Here is a 16,342-nt window from a genome sequence, read left to right as displayed (position 1 = left end):
GGAACGCTTGTAAAACCGATGTGTTGTGATTTAGCTCGTTTCGGGCTAAAACAGCTTGTTTCGCTGTATTAAGCAAGAATACAAGCTTTTCGCGCAGTTATAGGAGAAAAAGTTTTGACGCGTGTCACAGGGACACTTGTAAAACCGATGTGTTCAGATTTACCTCTTTTCGGACTAAAACAGCTTGTGTCATTGTATTAAGCACGAATACATGGTTTTCGCGCAGTTATAAGAGAAAAAGTTTTGACGCGTATCACATGGACACTTGGAAAACCGATGTGTTCAGATCTAGCTTGTTTTGGTCTAAAACAGCTTGTTTCGTTGTATTAAGCACGAATACATGCTTTTCGCGCAGTTATAAGAGAAAAAGTTTTCACGCGTATCAGAGGAACACTTGTAATACCGATGTGTTGTGATTTAGCTCGTTTCGGTCTAAAACAGCTTGTTTCGTTGTATTAAGCAGGAATACATGCTTTTCGCGAAGTTATAAGAGAAAAAGTTTTGACGCGTATCAGAGGAACACTTGTAAAACCGATGTGTTGTGATTTAGCTCATTTCGGTCTAAAACAGCTTGTTTCGCTGTATTAAGCAAGAATACATGCTTTTCGCGCAGTTATAAGAGGAAAAGTTTGGACGCGTGTCACAGGGACACTTGTAAAACCGATGTGTTCAGATTTAGCTCGTTTCGGTCTAAAACAGCTTGTTTCGTTGTATTAAGCACGAATACAATCTTTTCGCGCAGTTATAAGAGAAAAAGTTTTGACGCGTATCACATGGACACTTTTAAAACCGATGTGTTCAGATTTAGCTCGTTTCGGTCTAAAACAGCTTGTTTCGTTTTATTAAGCACGAATACATGCTTTTCGCGCAGTTATAAGAGAAAGAGTTTTGACGCGTATCAGAGGAACACTTGTAAAACCGATGTGTCGTGATTTAGCTCGTTTCGGTCTAAAACAGCTTGTTTCGCTTTATTAAGCAAGAATACATGCTTTTCGCGGAGTTATAAGAGAAAACGTTTTGACGAGTATCACGTGGAACACTTGTAATACCGATGTGTTGTGATTTGGCTCGTTTCGGTCTAAAACAGCTTGTTTCGTTGTATTAGGCAAGAATACATGCTTTTCGCGCAGTTATAAGAGAAAAAGTTTTGACGCGTATCAGAGGAACACATGTAAAACCGATGTGTTCAGATTTACCTCTTTTCGGACTAAAACAGCTTGTTTCGTTGTATTAGGCACGAATACATGCTTTTCGCGCAGTTATAAGAGAAAAAGTTTTGACGCGTATCACATGGACACTTGGAAAACCGATGTGTTCAGATCTAGCTCGTTTTGGCCTAAAACAGCTTGTTTCGTTGTATTAAGCACGAATACATGCTTTTCGCGCAGTTATAAGAGAAAAAGTTTTCGCGCGTATCAGAGGAACACTTGTAAAACCGGTGTGTTGTGATTTAGCTCGTTTCGGTCTAAAACAGCTTGTTTCGTTGTATTCAGCAAGAATACATGCTTTTCGCGCAGTTATAAGAGAAAACGTTTTGACGCGTATCAGAGGAACACTTGTAAAACCGATGTGTTGTGATTTAGCTCGTTTCGGTCTAAAACAGCTTGTTTGGTTGTATTAAGCAAGAATACATGCTTTCCGCGCAGTTATAAGAGAAAAAGTTTTGACGTGTGTCAAAGGGACACTTGTAAAACCGATGTGTTCAGATTTAGCTCGTTTCGGTCTAAAACAGCTTGTTTCGTTGTATTAAGCACTAATACATGCTTTACGCGCAGTTATAGAAGAAAAAGTTTTGACGCGTTTAGAGAGACTTGTAAAATCGATATGTTGTGATTTAGCTCGTTTCGGTCTAAAACAGCTTGTTTCGTTGTATTAAGCACGAATACATGCTTTTCGCGCAGTTATAAGAGAAAAAGTTTTGACGCGTATCAGAGGAACACTTGTAAAACCGATGTGTTGTGATTTAGCTCGTTTCGGTCTAAAACAGCTTGTTTCGATGTATTAAGCAAGAATACAAGCTTTTCGCGCAGTTATAAGAGAAAAAGTTTTGACGAGTATCACGTGGAACACTTGTATTACCGATGTGTTGTGATTTGGCTCGTTTCGGTCTAAAACAGCTTGTTTCGTTGTATTAGGCAAGAATACATGCTTTTCGCGCAGTTATAAGAGAAAAAGTTTTGACGCGTATCAGAGGAACACTTGTAAAACCGATGTGTTCAGATTAACCTCTTTTCGGACTAAAACAGCTTGTGTCGTTGTATTAAGCACGAATACATGCTTTTCGCGCAGTTATAAGAGAAAAAGTTTTGACGCGTATCACATGGACACTTGGAAAACCGATGTGTTCAGATCTAGCTTGTTTTGGTCTAAAACAGCTTGTTTCGTTGTATTAAGCACGAATACATGCTTTTCGCGCAGTTATAAGAGAAAAAGTTTTCACGCGTATCAGAGGAACACTTGTAAAACCGATGTGTTGTGATTTAGCTCGTTTCGGTCTAAAACAGCTTGTTTCGCTGTATTAAGCAAGAATACATGCTTTTCGCGCAGTTATAGGAGAAAAAGTTTTGACGCGTGTCACAGGGACACTTGTAAAACCGATGTGTTCAGATTTAGCTCGTTTCGGTCTAAAACAGCTTGTTTCGTTGTATTAAGCACGAATACAATCTTTTCGCGCAGTTATAAGAGAAAAAGTTTTGACGCGTATCAGAGGAACACTTGTAAAACCGATGTGTTCAGATTTAGCTCGTTTCGGTCTAAAACAGCTTGTTTCGCTTTATTAAGCAAGAATACATGCTTTTCGCGCAGTTATAAGAGAAAAAGTTTTGACGAGTATCACGTGGAACACTTGTAATACCGATGTGTTGTGATTTGGCTCGTTTCGGTCTAAAACAGCTTGTTTCGTTGTATTAGGCAAGAATACATGCTTTTCGCGCAGTTATAAGAGAAAAAGTTTTGACGCGTATCAGAGGAACACTTGTAAAACCGATGTGTTCAGATTAACCTCTTTTCGGACTAAAACAGCTTGTGTCGTTGTATTAAGCACGAATACATGCTTTTCGCGCAGTTATAAGAGAAAAAGTTTTGACGCGTATCACATGGACACTTGGAAAACCGATGTGTTCAGATCTAGCTTGTTTTGGTCTAAAACAGCTTGTTTCGTTGTATTAAGCACGAATACATGCTTTTCGCGCAGTTATAAGAGAAAAAGTTTTCACGCGTATCAGAGGAACACTTGTAAAACCGATGTGTTGTGATTTAGCTCGTTTCGGTCTAAAACAGCTTGTTTCGCTGTATTAAGCAAGAATACATGCTTTTCGCGCAGTTATAAGAGAAAACGTTTTGACGCGTATTAGAGGAACACTTGTAAAACCGATGTGTTCAGATTTACCTCTTTTCGGACTAAAAAAGCTTGTTTCGTTGTATTAAGCACGAATACATGCTTTTCGCGCAGTTATAAGAGAAAACGTTTTGACGCGTATCACATGGACACTTGGAAAACCGATGTGTTCAGATCTAGCTCGTTTTGGTCTAAAACAGCTTGTTTCGTTGTATTAAGCACGAATACATGCTTTTCGCGCAGTTATAAGAGAAAAAGTTTTGACGCGTATCAGAGGAACACTTGTAAAACCGATGTGTTGTGATTTAGCTCGTTTCGGTCTAACACAGCTTGTTTCGCTGTATTAAGCAAGAATACATGCTTTTCGCGCAGTTATAAGAGAAAAAGTTTTGACGCATATCACATGGACACTTTTAAAACCGATGTGTTCAGATTTAGCTCGTTTCGGTCTAAAACAGCTTGTTTCGTTGTATTAAGCACGAATACATGCTTTTCGCTCAGTTGTAAAAAAAAAGTTTTGACGCGTATCAGAGGAACACTTGTAAAACCGATGTGTTGTGATTTAGCTCGTTTCGGTCTAAAACAGCTTGTTTCGCTGTATTAAGCAAGAATACATGCTTTTCGCGCAGTTATAAGAGGAAAAGTTTTGACGTGTATCACGTGGAACACTTGTAATACCGATGTGTTGTGATTTGGCTCGTTTCGGTCTAAAACAGCTTGTTTCGTTGTATTAAGCAAGAATACATGCTTTTCGCGCCGTTATAAGAGAAAAAGTTTTGACGCGTATCAGAGGAACACTTGTAAAACCGATGTGTTGTGATTTAGCTCGTTTCGGTCTAAAACAGCTTGTTTCGCTGTACTAAGCAAGAATACATGCTTTTCGCGCAGTTTAAGAGAAAAAGTTTTGACTCGTGTCACAGGGACACTTGTAAAACCGATGTGTTCAGATTTAGCTCGTTTCGGTCTAAAACTGGTTGTTTCGTTGTATTAAGCACGAATACATGCTTTTCGCGCAGTTATAAGAGAAAAAGTTTAGACGCGTATCAGAGGAACACTTGTAAAACCGATGTGTTGTGATTTAGCTCGTTTCGGTCTAAAACAGCTTGTTTCGTTGTATTAAGCACGAATACATGCTTTTCGCGCAGTTATAAGAGAAAAAGTTTTGACGAGTATCACGTGGAACACTTGTAATACCGATGTGTTGTGATTTAGCTCGTTTTGGTCTAAAACAGCTTGTTTCGTTGTATTAAGCACGAATACATGCTTTTCGCGCAGTTATAAGAGAAAAAGTTTAGACGCGTATCACATGGACACTTGGAAAACCGATGTGTTCAGATCTAGCTGGTTTTGGTCTAAAACAGCTTGTTTCGTTGTATTAAGCACGAATACATGCTTTTCGCGCAGTTATAAGAGAAAAAGTTTTCACGCGTATCAGAGGAACACTTGTAAAACCGATGTGTTGTGATTTAGCTCGTTTCGGTCTAAAACAGCTTGTTTCGCTGTATTAAGCAAGAATACATGCTTTTCGCGCAGTTATAAGAGAAAAAGTTTTGACGAGTATCACGTGGAACACTTGTAATACCGATGTGTTGTGATTTGGCTCGTTTCGGTCTAAAACAGCTTGTTTCGTTGTATTAAGCAAGAATACATGCTTTTCGCGCCGTTATAAGAGAAAAAGTTTTGACGCGTATCAGAGGACCACTTGTAAAACCGATGTGTTGTGATTTAGCTCGTTTCGGTCTAAAACAGCTTGTTTCGCTGTATTAAGCAAGAATACATGCTTTTCGCGCAGTTTAAGAGAAAAAGTTTTGACGAGTATCACGTGGAACACTTGTAATACCGATGTGTTGTGATTTGGCTCGTTTCGGTCTAAAACAGCTTGTTTCGTTGTATTAAGCAAGAATACATGCTTTTCGCGCCGTTATAAGAGAAAAAGTTTAGACGCGTATCAGAGGAACACTTGTAAAACCGATGTGTTGTGATTTAGCTCGTTTCGGTCTAAAACAGCTTGTTTCGATGTATTAAGCAAGAATACAAGCTTTTCGCGCAGTTATAGGAGAAAAAGTTTTGACGCGTGTCACAGGGACACTTGTAAAACCGATGTGTTCAGATTTAGCTCGTTTCGGTCTAAAACAGCTTGTTTCGTTGTATTAAGCACGAATACAATCTTTTCGCGCAGTTATAAGAGAAAAAGTTTTGACGCGTATCACATGGACACTTTTAAAACCGATGTGTTCAGATTTAGCTCGTTTCGGTCTAAAACAGCTTGTTTCGTTTTATTAAGCACGAATACATGCTTTTCGCGCAGTTATAAGAGAAAAAGTTTTGACGCGTATCAGAGGAACACTTGTAAAACCGATGTGTTGTGATTTAGCTCGTTTCGGTCTAAAACAGCTTGTTTCGCTTTATTAAGCAAGAATACATGCTTTTCGCGCAGTTATAAGAGAAAAAGTTTTGACGAGTATCACGTGGAACACTTGTAATACCGATGTGTTGTGATTTGGCTCGTTTCGGTCTAAAACAGCTTGTTTCGTTGTATTAGGCAAGAATACATGCTTTTCGCGCAGTTATAAGAGAAAAAGTTTTGACGCGTATCAGAGGAACACTTGTAAAACCGATGTGTTCAGATTAACCTCTTTTCGGACTAAAACAGCTTGTGTCGTTGTATTAAGCACGAATACATGCTTTTCGCGCAGTTATAAGAGAAAAAGTTTTGACGCGTATCACATGGACACTTGGAAAACCGATGTGTTCAGATCTAGCTTGTTTTGGTCTAAAACAGCTTGTTTCGTTGTATTAAGCACGAATACATGCTTTTCGCGCAGTTATAAGAGAAAAAGTTTTCACGCGTATCAGAGGAACACTTGTAAAACCGATGTGTTGTGATTTAGCTCGTTTCGGTCTAAAACAGCTTGTTTCGCTGTATTAAGCAAGAATACATGCTTTTCGCGCAGTTATAAGAGAAAACGTTTTGACGCGTATTAGAGGAACACTTGTAAAACCGATGTGTTCAGATTTACCTCTTTTCGGACTAAAAAAGCTTGTTTAGTTGTATTAAGCACGAATACATGCTTTTCGCGCAGTTATAAGAGAAAACGTTTTGACGCGTATCACATGGACACTTGGAAAACCGATGTGTTCAGATCTAGCTCGTTTTGGTCTAAAACAGTTTGTTTCGTTGTATTAAGCACGAATACATGCTTTTCGCGCAGTTAGAAGAGAAAAAGTTTTGACGCGTATCAGAGGAACACTTGTAAAACCGATGTGTTGTGATTTAGCTCGTTTCGGTCTAACACAGCTTGTTTCGCTGTATTAAGCAAGAATACATGCTTTTCGCGCAGTTATAAGAGAAAACGTTTTGACGCATATCACATGGACACTTTTAAAACCGATGTGTTCAGATTTAGCTCGTTTCGGTCTAAAACAGCTTGTTTCGTTGTATTAAGCACGAATACATGCTTTTCGCTCAGTTGTAAGAAAAAAGTTTTGACGCGTATCAGAGGAACACTTGTAAAACCGATGTGTTGTGATTTAGCTCGTTTCGGTCTAAAACAGCTTGTTTCGCTGTATTAAGCAAGAATACATGCTTTTCGCGCAGTTATAAGAGGAAAAGTTTTGACGTGTATCACGTGGAACACTTGTAATACCGATGTGTTGTGATTTGGCTCGTTTCGGTCTAAAACAGCTTGTTTCGTTGTATTAAGCAAGAATACATGCTTTTCGCGCCGTTATCAGAGAAAAAGTTTTGACGCGTATCAGAGGAACACTTGTAAAACCGACGTGTTGTGATTTAGCTCGTTTCGGTCTAAAACAGCTTGTTTCGCTGTACTAAGCAAGAATACATGCTTTTCGCGCAGTTTAAGAGAAAAAGTTTTGACTCGTGTCACAGGGACACTTGTAAAACTGATGTGTTCAGATTTAGCTCGTTTCGGTCTAAAACTGGTTGTTTCGTTGTATTAAGCACGAATACATGCTTTTCGCGCAGTTATAAGAGAAAAAGTTTAGACGCGTATCAGAGGAACACTTGTAAAACCGATGTGTTGTGATTTAGCTCGTTTCGGTCTAAAACAGCTTGTTTCGTTGTATTAAGCACGAATACATGCTTTTCGCGCAGTTATAAGAGAAAAAGTTTTGACGAGTATCACGTGGAACACTTGTAATACCGATGTGTTGTGATTTAGCTCGTTTTGGTCTAAAACAGCTTGTTTCGTTGTATTAAGCACGAATACATGCTTTTCGCGCAGTTATAAGAGAAAAAGTTTAGACGCGTATCACATGGACACTTGGAAAACCGATGTGTTCAGATCTAGCTGGTTTTGGTCTAAAACAGCTTGTTTCGTTGTATTAAGCACGAATACATGCTTTTCGCGCAGTTATAAGAGAAAAAGTTTTCACGCGTATCAGAGGAACACTTGTAAAACCGATGTGTTGTGATTTAGCTCGTTTCGGTCTAAAACAGCTTGTTTCGCTGTATTAAGCAAGAATACATGCTTTTCGCGCAGTTATAAGAGAAAAAGTTTTGACGAGTATCACGTGGAACACTTGTAATACCGATGTGTTGTGATTTGGCTCGTTTCGGTCTAAAACAGCTTGTTTCGTTGTATTAAGCAAGAATACATGCTTTTCGCGCCGTTATAAGAGAAAAAGTTTTGACGCGTATCAGAGGACCACTTGTAAAACCGATGTGTTGTGATTTAGCTCGTTTCGGTCTAAAACAGCTTGTTTCGCTGTATTAAGCAAGAATACATGCTTTTCGCGCAGTTTAAGAGAAAAAGTTTTGACGAGTATCACGTGGAACACTTGTAATACCGATGTGTTGTGATTTGGCTCGTTTCGGTCTAAAACAGCTTGTTTCGTTGTATTAAGCAAGAATACATGCTTTTCGCGCCGTTATAAGAGAAAAAGTTTAGACGCGTATCAGAGGAACACTTGTAAAACCGTTGTATTGTGATTTAGCTCGTTTCGGTCTAAAACAGCTTGTTTCGCGCAGTTATAAGAGAAAAAGATTTGACGCGTATCAGAGGATCACTTGTAAAACCGATGTGTTGTGATTTAGCTCGTTTCGGTCTAAAACAGCTTGTTTCGCTGTATTAAGCAGGAATACATGCTTTTCGCGCAGTTATAAGAGAAAAAGTTTTGACGCGTGTCACAGGGACACGTGTAAAACCGATGTGTTCAGATTTAGCTCGTTTCGGTCTAAAACAGCTTGATTCGTTGTATTAAGCACGAATACATGCTTTTCGCGCAGTTATAAGAGAAAAAGTTTTGACGAGTATCACGTGGATACTTGTAAAACCGATGTGTTCAGATACAACTCGTTTTGGTATAAAACAGCTTGTTTCGTTGTTTTAAGCGCGAATACATGCTTTTCGCGCAGTTATAGAATAAAAAGTTTTGACGCGTATCAGAGGAACACTTGTAAAACCGATGTGTTGTGATTTAGCTCGTTTCGGTCTAAAACAGCTTGTTTCGCTGTATTAAGCAAGAATACAAGCTTTTCGCGCAGTTATAAGAGAAAAAGTTTTGACGCGTGTCACAGGGACACTTGTAAAACCGATGTGTTCAGATTTAGCTCGTTTCGGTCTAAATCAGCTTGTTTCGTTGTATTAAGCACGAATACAATCTTTTCGCGCAGTTATAAGAGAAAAAGTTTTGACGCGTATCACATGGACACTTTTAAAACCGATGTGTTCAGATTTAGCTCGTTTCGGTCTAAAACAGCTTGATTCGTTGTATTAAGCACGAATACATGCTTTTCGCGCAGTTATAAGAGAAAAAGTTTTGACGAGTATCACGTGGATACTTGTAAAACCGATGTGTTCAGATACAACTCGTTTTGGTATAAAACAGCTTGTTTCGTTGTTTTAAGCGCGAATACATGCTTTTCGCGCAGTTATAGAATAAAAAGTTTTGACGCGTATCAGAGGAACACTTGTAAAACCGATGTGTTGTGATTTAGCTCGTTTCGGTCTAAAACAGCTTTTTTCGCTGTATTAAGCAAGAATACAAGCTTTTCGCGCAGTTATAAGAGAAAAAGTTTTGACGCGTGTCACAGGGACACTTGTAAAACCGATGTGTTCAGATTTAGCTCGTTTCGGTCTAAATCAGCTTGTTTCGTTGTATTAAGCACGAATACAATCTTTTCGCGCAGTTATAAGAGAAAAAGTTTTGACGCGTATCACATGGACACTTTTAAAACCGATGTGTTCAGATTTAGCTCGTTTCGGTCTAAAACAGCTTGTTTCGTTTTATTAAGCACGAATACATGCTTTTCGCGCAGTTATAAGAGAAAAAGTTTTGACGCGTATCAGAGGAACACTTGTAAAACCGATGTGTTGTGATTTAGCTCGTTTCGGTCTAAAACAGCTTGTTTCGCTTTATTAAGCAAGAATACATGCTTTTCGCGCAGTTATAAGAGAAAAAGTGTTGACGCGTATCAGAGGAACACTTGTAATACCGATGTGTTCAGATTTACCTCTTTTCGGACTAAAACAGCTTGTTTCGTTGTATTAAGCACGAATACATGCTTTTCGCGCAGTTATAAGAGAAAAAGTTTTGACGCGTATCACATGGACACTTGGAAAACCGATGTGTTCAGATCTAGCTCGTTTTGGTCTAAAACAGCTTGTTTCGTTGTATTAAGCACGAATACATGCTTTTCGCGCAGTTATAAGAGAAAAAGTTTTCACGCGTATCAGAGGAACACTTGTAAAACCGGTGTGTTGTGATTTAGCTCGTTTCGGTCTAAAACAGCTTGTTTCGTTGTATTCAGCAAGAATACATGCTTTTCGCGCAGTTATAAGAGAAAAAGTTTTGACGCGTATCAGAGGAACACTTGTAAAACCGATGTGTTGTGATTTAGCTCGTTTCGGTCTAAAACAGCTTGTTTCGCTTTATTAAGCAAGAATACATGCTTTTCGCGGAGTTATAAGAGAAAACGTTTTGACGAGTATCACGTGGAACACTTGTAATACCGATGTGTTGTGATTTGGCTCGTTTCGGTCTAAAACAGCTTGTTTCGTTGTATTAGGCAAGAATACATGCTTTTCGCGCAGTTATAAGAGAAAAAGTTTTGACGCGTATCAGAGGAACACATGTAAAACCGATGTGTTCAGATTTACCTCTTTTCGGACTAAAACAACTTGTTTCGTTGTATTAAGCACGAATACATGCATTTAGCGCAGTTATAAGAGAAAAAGTTTTGACGCGTATCACATGAACACTTGGAAAACCGATGTGTTCAGATCTAGCTCGTTTTGGTCTAAAACAGCTTGTTTCGTTGTATTAAGCACGAATACATACTTTTCGCGCAGTTATAAGAGAAAAAGTTTTCACGCGTATCGGTCTAAAACAGCTTGTTTTGTTGTATTCAGCAAGAATACATGCTTTTCGCGCAGTTATAAGAGAAAAAGTTTTGACGCGTATCAGAGGAACACTTGTAAAACCGGTGTGTTGTGATTTAGCTCGTTTCGGTCTAAAACAGCTTGTTTCGCTGTATTGAGCAAGAATACATGCTTTTCGCGCAGTTATAAGAGAAAAAGTTTTGACGCGTATCAGAGGAACACTTGTAAAACCGATGTGTTGTGATTTAGCTCGTTTCGGTCTAAAACAGCTTGTTTCGTTGTATTAAGCAAGAATACATGCTTTTCGCGCAGTTATAAGAGAAAAAGTTTTGACGCGTGTCACAGGGACACTTGTAAAACCGATGTGTTCAGATTTAGCTCGTTTCGGTCTAAAACAGCTTGTTTCGTTGTATTAAGCACGAATACATGCTTTACGCGCAGTTATAGAAGAAAACGTTTTGACGCGTTTTAGAGAGACACTTGTAAAACCGATATGTTGTGATTTAGCTCGTTTCGGTCTAAAACAGCTTGTTTCGTTGTATTAAGCACGAATACATGCTTTTCGCGAAGTTATAAGAGAAAAAGTTTTGACGCGTATCAGAGGAACACTTGTAAAACCGATGTGTTGTGATTTAGCTCGTTTCGGTCTAAAACAGCTTGTTTCGCTGTATTAAGCAAGAATACATGCTTTTCGCGCAGTTATAAGAGAAAAAGTTTTGACGCGTGTCACAGGGACACTTGTAAAACCGATGTGTTCAGATTTAGCTCGTTTCGGTCTAAAACAGCTTGTTTCGTTGTATTAAGCACGAATACAATCTTTTCGCGCAGTTATAAGAGAAAAAGTTTTGACGCGTATCACATGGACACTTTTAAAACCGATGTGTTCAGATTTAGCTCGTTTCGGTCTAAAACAGCTTGTTTCGTTTTATTAAGCACGAATACATGCTTTTCGCGCAGTTATAAGAGCAAAAAGTTTTGACGCGTATCAGAGGAACACTTGTAAAACCGATGTGTTGTGATTTTGCTCGTTTCGGTCTAAAACAGCTTGTTTCGCTTTATTAAGCAAGAATACATGCTTTTCGCGGAGTTATAATAGAAAACGTTTTGACGAGTATCACGTGGAACACTTGTAATACCGATGTGTTGTGATTTGGCTCGTTTCGGTCTAAAACAGCTTGTTTCGTTGTATTAGGCAAGAATACATGCTTTTCGCGCAGTTATAAGAGAAAAAGTTTTGACGCGTATCAGAGGAACACATGTAAAACCGATGTGTTCAGATTTACCTCTTTTCGGACTAAAACAGCTTGTTTCGTTGTATTAAGCACGAATACATGCTTTTCGCGCAGTTATATGAGAAAAAGTTTTGACGCGTATCACATGGACACTTGGGAAACCGATGTGTTCAGATCTAGCTCGTTTTGGTCTAAAACAGCTTGTTTCGTTGTATTAAGCACGAATACATGCTTTTCGCGCAGTTATAAGAGAAAAAGTTTTCACGCGTATCAGAGGAACACTTATAAAAACCGATATGTTGTGATTTAGCTCGTTTCGGTCTAAAACAGCTTGTTTCGTTGTATTAAGCACGAATACATGCTTTTCGCGCAGTTATAAGAGAAAAAGTTTTGACGCGTATCAGAGGAACACTTGTAAAACCGATGTGTTGTGATTTAGCTCGTTTCGGTCTAAAACAGCTTGTTTCGCTGTATTAAGCAAGAATACAAGCTTTTCGCGCAGTTATAAGAGAAAAAGTTTTGACGCGTGTCACAGGGACACTTGTAAAACCGATGTGTTCAGATTTAGCTCGTTTCGGTCTAAAACAGCTTGTTTCGTTTTATTAGGCACGAATACATGCTTTTCGCGCAGTTATAAGAGAAAAAGTTTTGACGCGTATCAGAGGAACACTTGTAAAACCGATTTGTTGTGATTTAGCTCGTTTCGGTCTAAAACAGCTTGTTTCGCTTTATTAAGCAAGAATACATGCTTTTCGCGCAGTAATAAGAGAAAAAGTTTTGACGAGTATCAGAGGAACACTTGTAAAACCGATGTGTTCAGATTTACCTCTTTTCGGACTAAAACCGCTTGTGTCGTTGTATTAAGCACGAATACATGGTTTTCGCGCAGTTATAAGAGAAACAGTTTTCACGCGTATCAGAGGAACATTTGTAAAACCGATGTGTTGTGATTTAGCTCGTTTCGGTCTAAAACAGCTTGTTTCGCTGTATTAAGCAAGAATACATGCTTTTCGCGCAGTTATAAGAGAAAAAGTTTTGACGAGTATCACGTGGAACACTTGTAATACCGATGTGTTGTGATTTGGCTCGTTTCGGTCTAAAACAGCTTGTTTCGTTGTATTAAGCAAGAATACATGCTTTTCGCGCAGTTATAAGAGAAAAAGTTTTGACGCGTATCAGAGGAACACTTGTAAAACCGATGTGTTCAGATTTACCTCTTTTCGGACTAAAAAAGCTTGTTTCGTTGTATTAAGCACGAATACATGCTTTTCGCGCAGTAATAAGAGAAAACGTTTTGACGAGTATCACGTGGATACTTGTAAAACCGATGTGTTCAGATACAACTCGTTTTGGTATAAAACAGCTTGTTTCGTTGTTTTAAGCGCGAATACATGCTTTTCGCGCAGTTATAGAAGAAAAAGGTTTGACGCGTATCAGAGGAACACTTGTAAAACCGATGTGTTGTGATTTAGCTCGTTTCAGTCTAAAACAGCTTGTTTCGTTGTATTAAGCAAGAATACATGCTTTTCGCGCAGTTATAAGAGAAAAAGTTTTGACGCGTTTCACAGGGACACTTGTAAAACCGATGTGTTCAGATTTAGCTCGTTTCGGTCTAAAACAGCTTGTTTCGTTGTATTAAGCACGAATACATGCTTTTCGCGCAGTTATAAGAGAAAAAGTTTTGACGCGTATCAGAGGAACACTTGTAAAACCGATGTGTTGTGATTTAGCTCGTTTCGGTCTAAAACAGCTTGTTTCGCTGTATTAAGCAAGAATACAAGCTTTTCGCGCAGTTATAAGAGAAAAAGTTTTGACGCGTGTCACAGGGACACTTGTAAAACCGATGTGTTCAGATTTAGCTCGTTTCGGTCTAAAACAGCTTGTTTCGTTGTATTAAGCACGAATACATGCTTTACGCGCAGTTATAGAAGAAAACGTTTTGACGCGTTTTAGAGAGACACTTGTAAAACCGATATGTTGTGATTTAGCTCGTTTCGGTCTAAAACAGCTTGTTTCGTTGTATTAAGCACGAATACATGCTTTTCGCGAAGTTATAAGAGAAAAAGTTTTGACGCGTATCAGAGGAACACTTGTAAAACCGATGTGTTGTGATTTAGCTCGTTTCGGTCTAAAACAGCTTGTTTCGCTGTATTAAGCAAGAATACATGCTTTTCGCGCAGTTATAAGAGAAAAAGTTTTGACGCGTGTCACAGGGACACTTGTAAAACCGATGTGTTCAGATTTAGCTCGTTTCGGTCTAAAACAGCTTGTTTCGTTGTATTAAGCACGAATACAATCTTTTCGCGCAGTTATAAGAGAAAAAGTTTTGACGCGTATCACATGGACACTTTTAAAACCGATGTGTTCAGATTTAGCTCGTTTCGGTCTAAAACAGCTTGTTTCGTTTTATTAAGCACGAATACATGCTTTTCGCGCAGTTATAAGAGCAAAAAGTTTTGACGCGTATCAGAGGAACACTTGTAAAACCGATGTGTTGTGATTTTGCTCGTTTCGGTCTAAAACAGCTTGTTTCGCTTTATTAAGCAAGAATACATGCTTTTCGCGGAGTTATAATAGAAAACGTTTTGACGAGTATCACGTGGAACACTTGTAATACCGATGTGTTGTGATTTGGCTCGTTTCGGTCTAAAACAGCTTGTTTCGTTGTATTAGGCAAGAATACATGCTTTTCGCGCAGTTATAAGAGAAAAAGTTTTGACGCGTATCAGAGGAACACATGTAAAACCGATGTGTTCAGATTTACCTCTTTTCGGACTAAAACAGCTTGTTTCGTTGTATTAAGCACGAATACATGCTTTTCGCGCAGTTATATGAGAAAAAGTTTTGACGCGTATCACATGGACACTTGGAAAACCGATGTGTTCAGATCTAGCTCGTTTTGGTCTAAAACAGCTTGTTTCGTTGTATTAAGCACGAATACATGCTTTTCGCGCAGTTATAAGAGAAAAAGTTTTCACGCGTATCAGAGGAACACTTATAAAAACCGATATGTTGTGATTTAGCTCGTTTCGGTCTAAAACAGCTTGTTTCGTTGTATTAAGCACGAATACATGCTTTTCGCGCAGTTATAAGAGAAAAAGTTTTGACGCGTATCAGAGGAACACTTGTAAAACCGATGTGTTGTGATTTAGCTCGTTTCGGTCTAAAACAGCTTGTTTCGCTGTATTAAGCAAGAATACAAGCTTTTCGCGCAGTTATAAGAGAAAAAGTTTTGACGCGTGTCACAGGGACACTTGTAAAACCGATGTGTTCAGATTTAGCTCGTTTCGGTCTAAAACAGCTTGTTTCGTTTTATTAGGCACGAATACATGCTTTTCGCGCAGTTATAAGAGAAAAAGTTTTGACGCGTATCAGAGGAACACTTGTAAAACCGATTTGTTGTGATTTAGCTCGTTTCGGTCTAAAACAGCTTGTTTCGCTTTATTAAGCAAGAATACATGCTTTTCGCGCAGTAATAAGAGAAAAAGTTTTGACGAGTATCAGAGGAACACTTGTAAAACCGATGTGTTCAGATTTACCTCTTTTCGGACTAAAACCGCTTGTGTCGTTGTATTAAGCACGAATACATGGTTTTCGCGCAGTTATAAGAGAAACAGTTTTCACGCGTATCAGAGGAACATTTGTAAAACCGATGTGTTGTGATTTAGCTCGTTTCGGTCTAAAACAGCTTGTTTCGCTGTATTAAGCAAGAATACATGCTTTTCGCGCAGTTATAAGAGAAAAAGTTTTGACGAGTATCACGTGGAACACTTGTAATACCGATGTGTTGTGATTTGGCTCGTTTCGGTCTAAAACAGCTTGTTTCGTTGTATTAAGCAAGAATACATGCTTTTCGCGCAGTTATAAGAGAAAAAGTTTTGACGCGTATCAGAGGAACACTTGTAAAACCGATGTGTTCAGATTTACCTCTTTTCGGACTAAAAAAGCTTGTTTCGTTGTATTAAGCACGAATACATGCTTTTCGCGCAGTAATAAGAGAAAACGTTTTGACGAGTATCACGTGGATACTTGTAAAACCGATGTGTTCAGATACAACTCGTTTTGGTATAAAACAGCTTGTTTCGTTGTTTTAAGCGCGAATACATGCTTTTCGCGCAGTTATAGAAGAAAAAGGTTTGACGCGTATCAGAGGAACACTTGTAAAACCGATGTGTTGTGATTTAGCTCGTTTCAGTCTAAAACAGCTTGTTTCGTTGTATTAAGCAAGAATACATGCTTTTCGCGCAGTTATAAGAGAAAAAGTTTTGACGCGTTTCACAGGGACACTTGTAAAACCGATGTGTTCAGATTTAGCTCGTTTCGGTCTAAAACAGCTTGTTTCGTTGTATTAAGCACGAATACATGCTTTTCGCGCAGTTATAAGAGAAAAAGTTTTGACGCGTATCAGAGGAACACTTGTAAAACCGATG

This window comes from Amblyomma americanum, chromosome 5 (assembly GCF_052857255.1).
Source record: "Amblyomma americanum isolate KBUSLIRL-KWMA chromosome 5, ASM5285725v1, whole genome shotgun sequence".
Taxonomy (NCBI): Eukaryota; Metazoa; Arthropoda; class Arachnida; order Ixodida; family Ixodidae; genus Amblyomma; species Amblyomma americanum.
The sequence above is the reverse complement of the archived record's forward strand: the minus strand, read 5'-3'. Positions refer to the sequence as shown.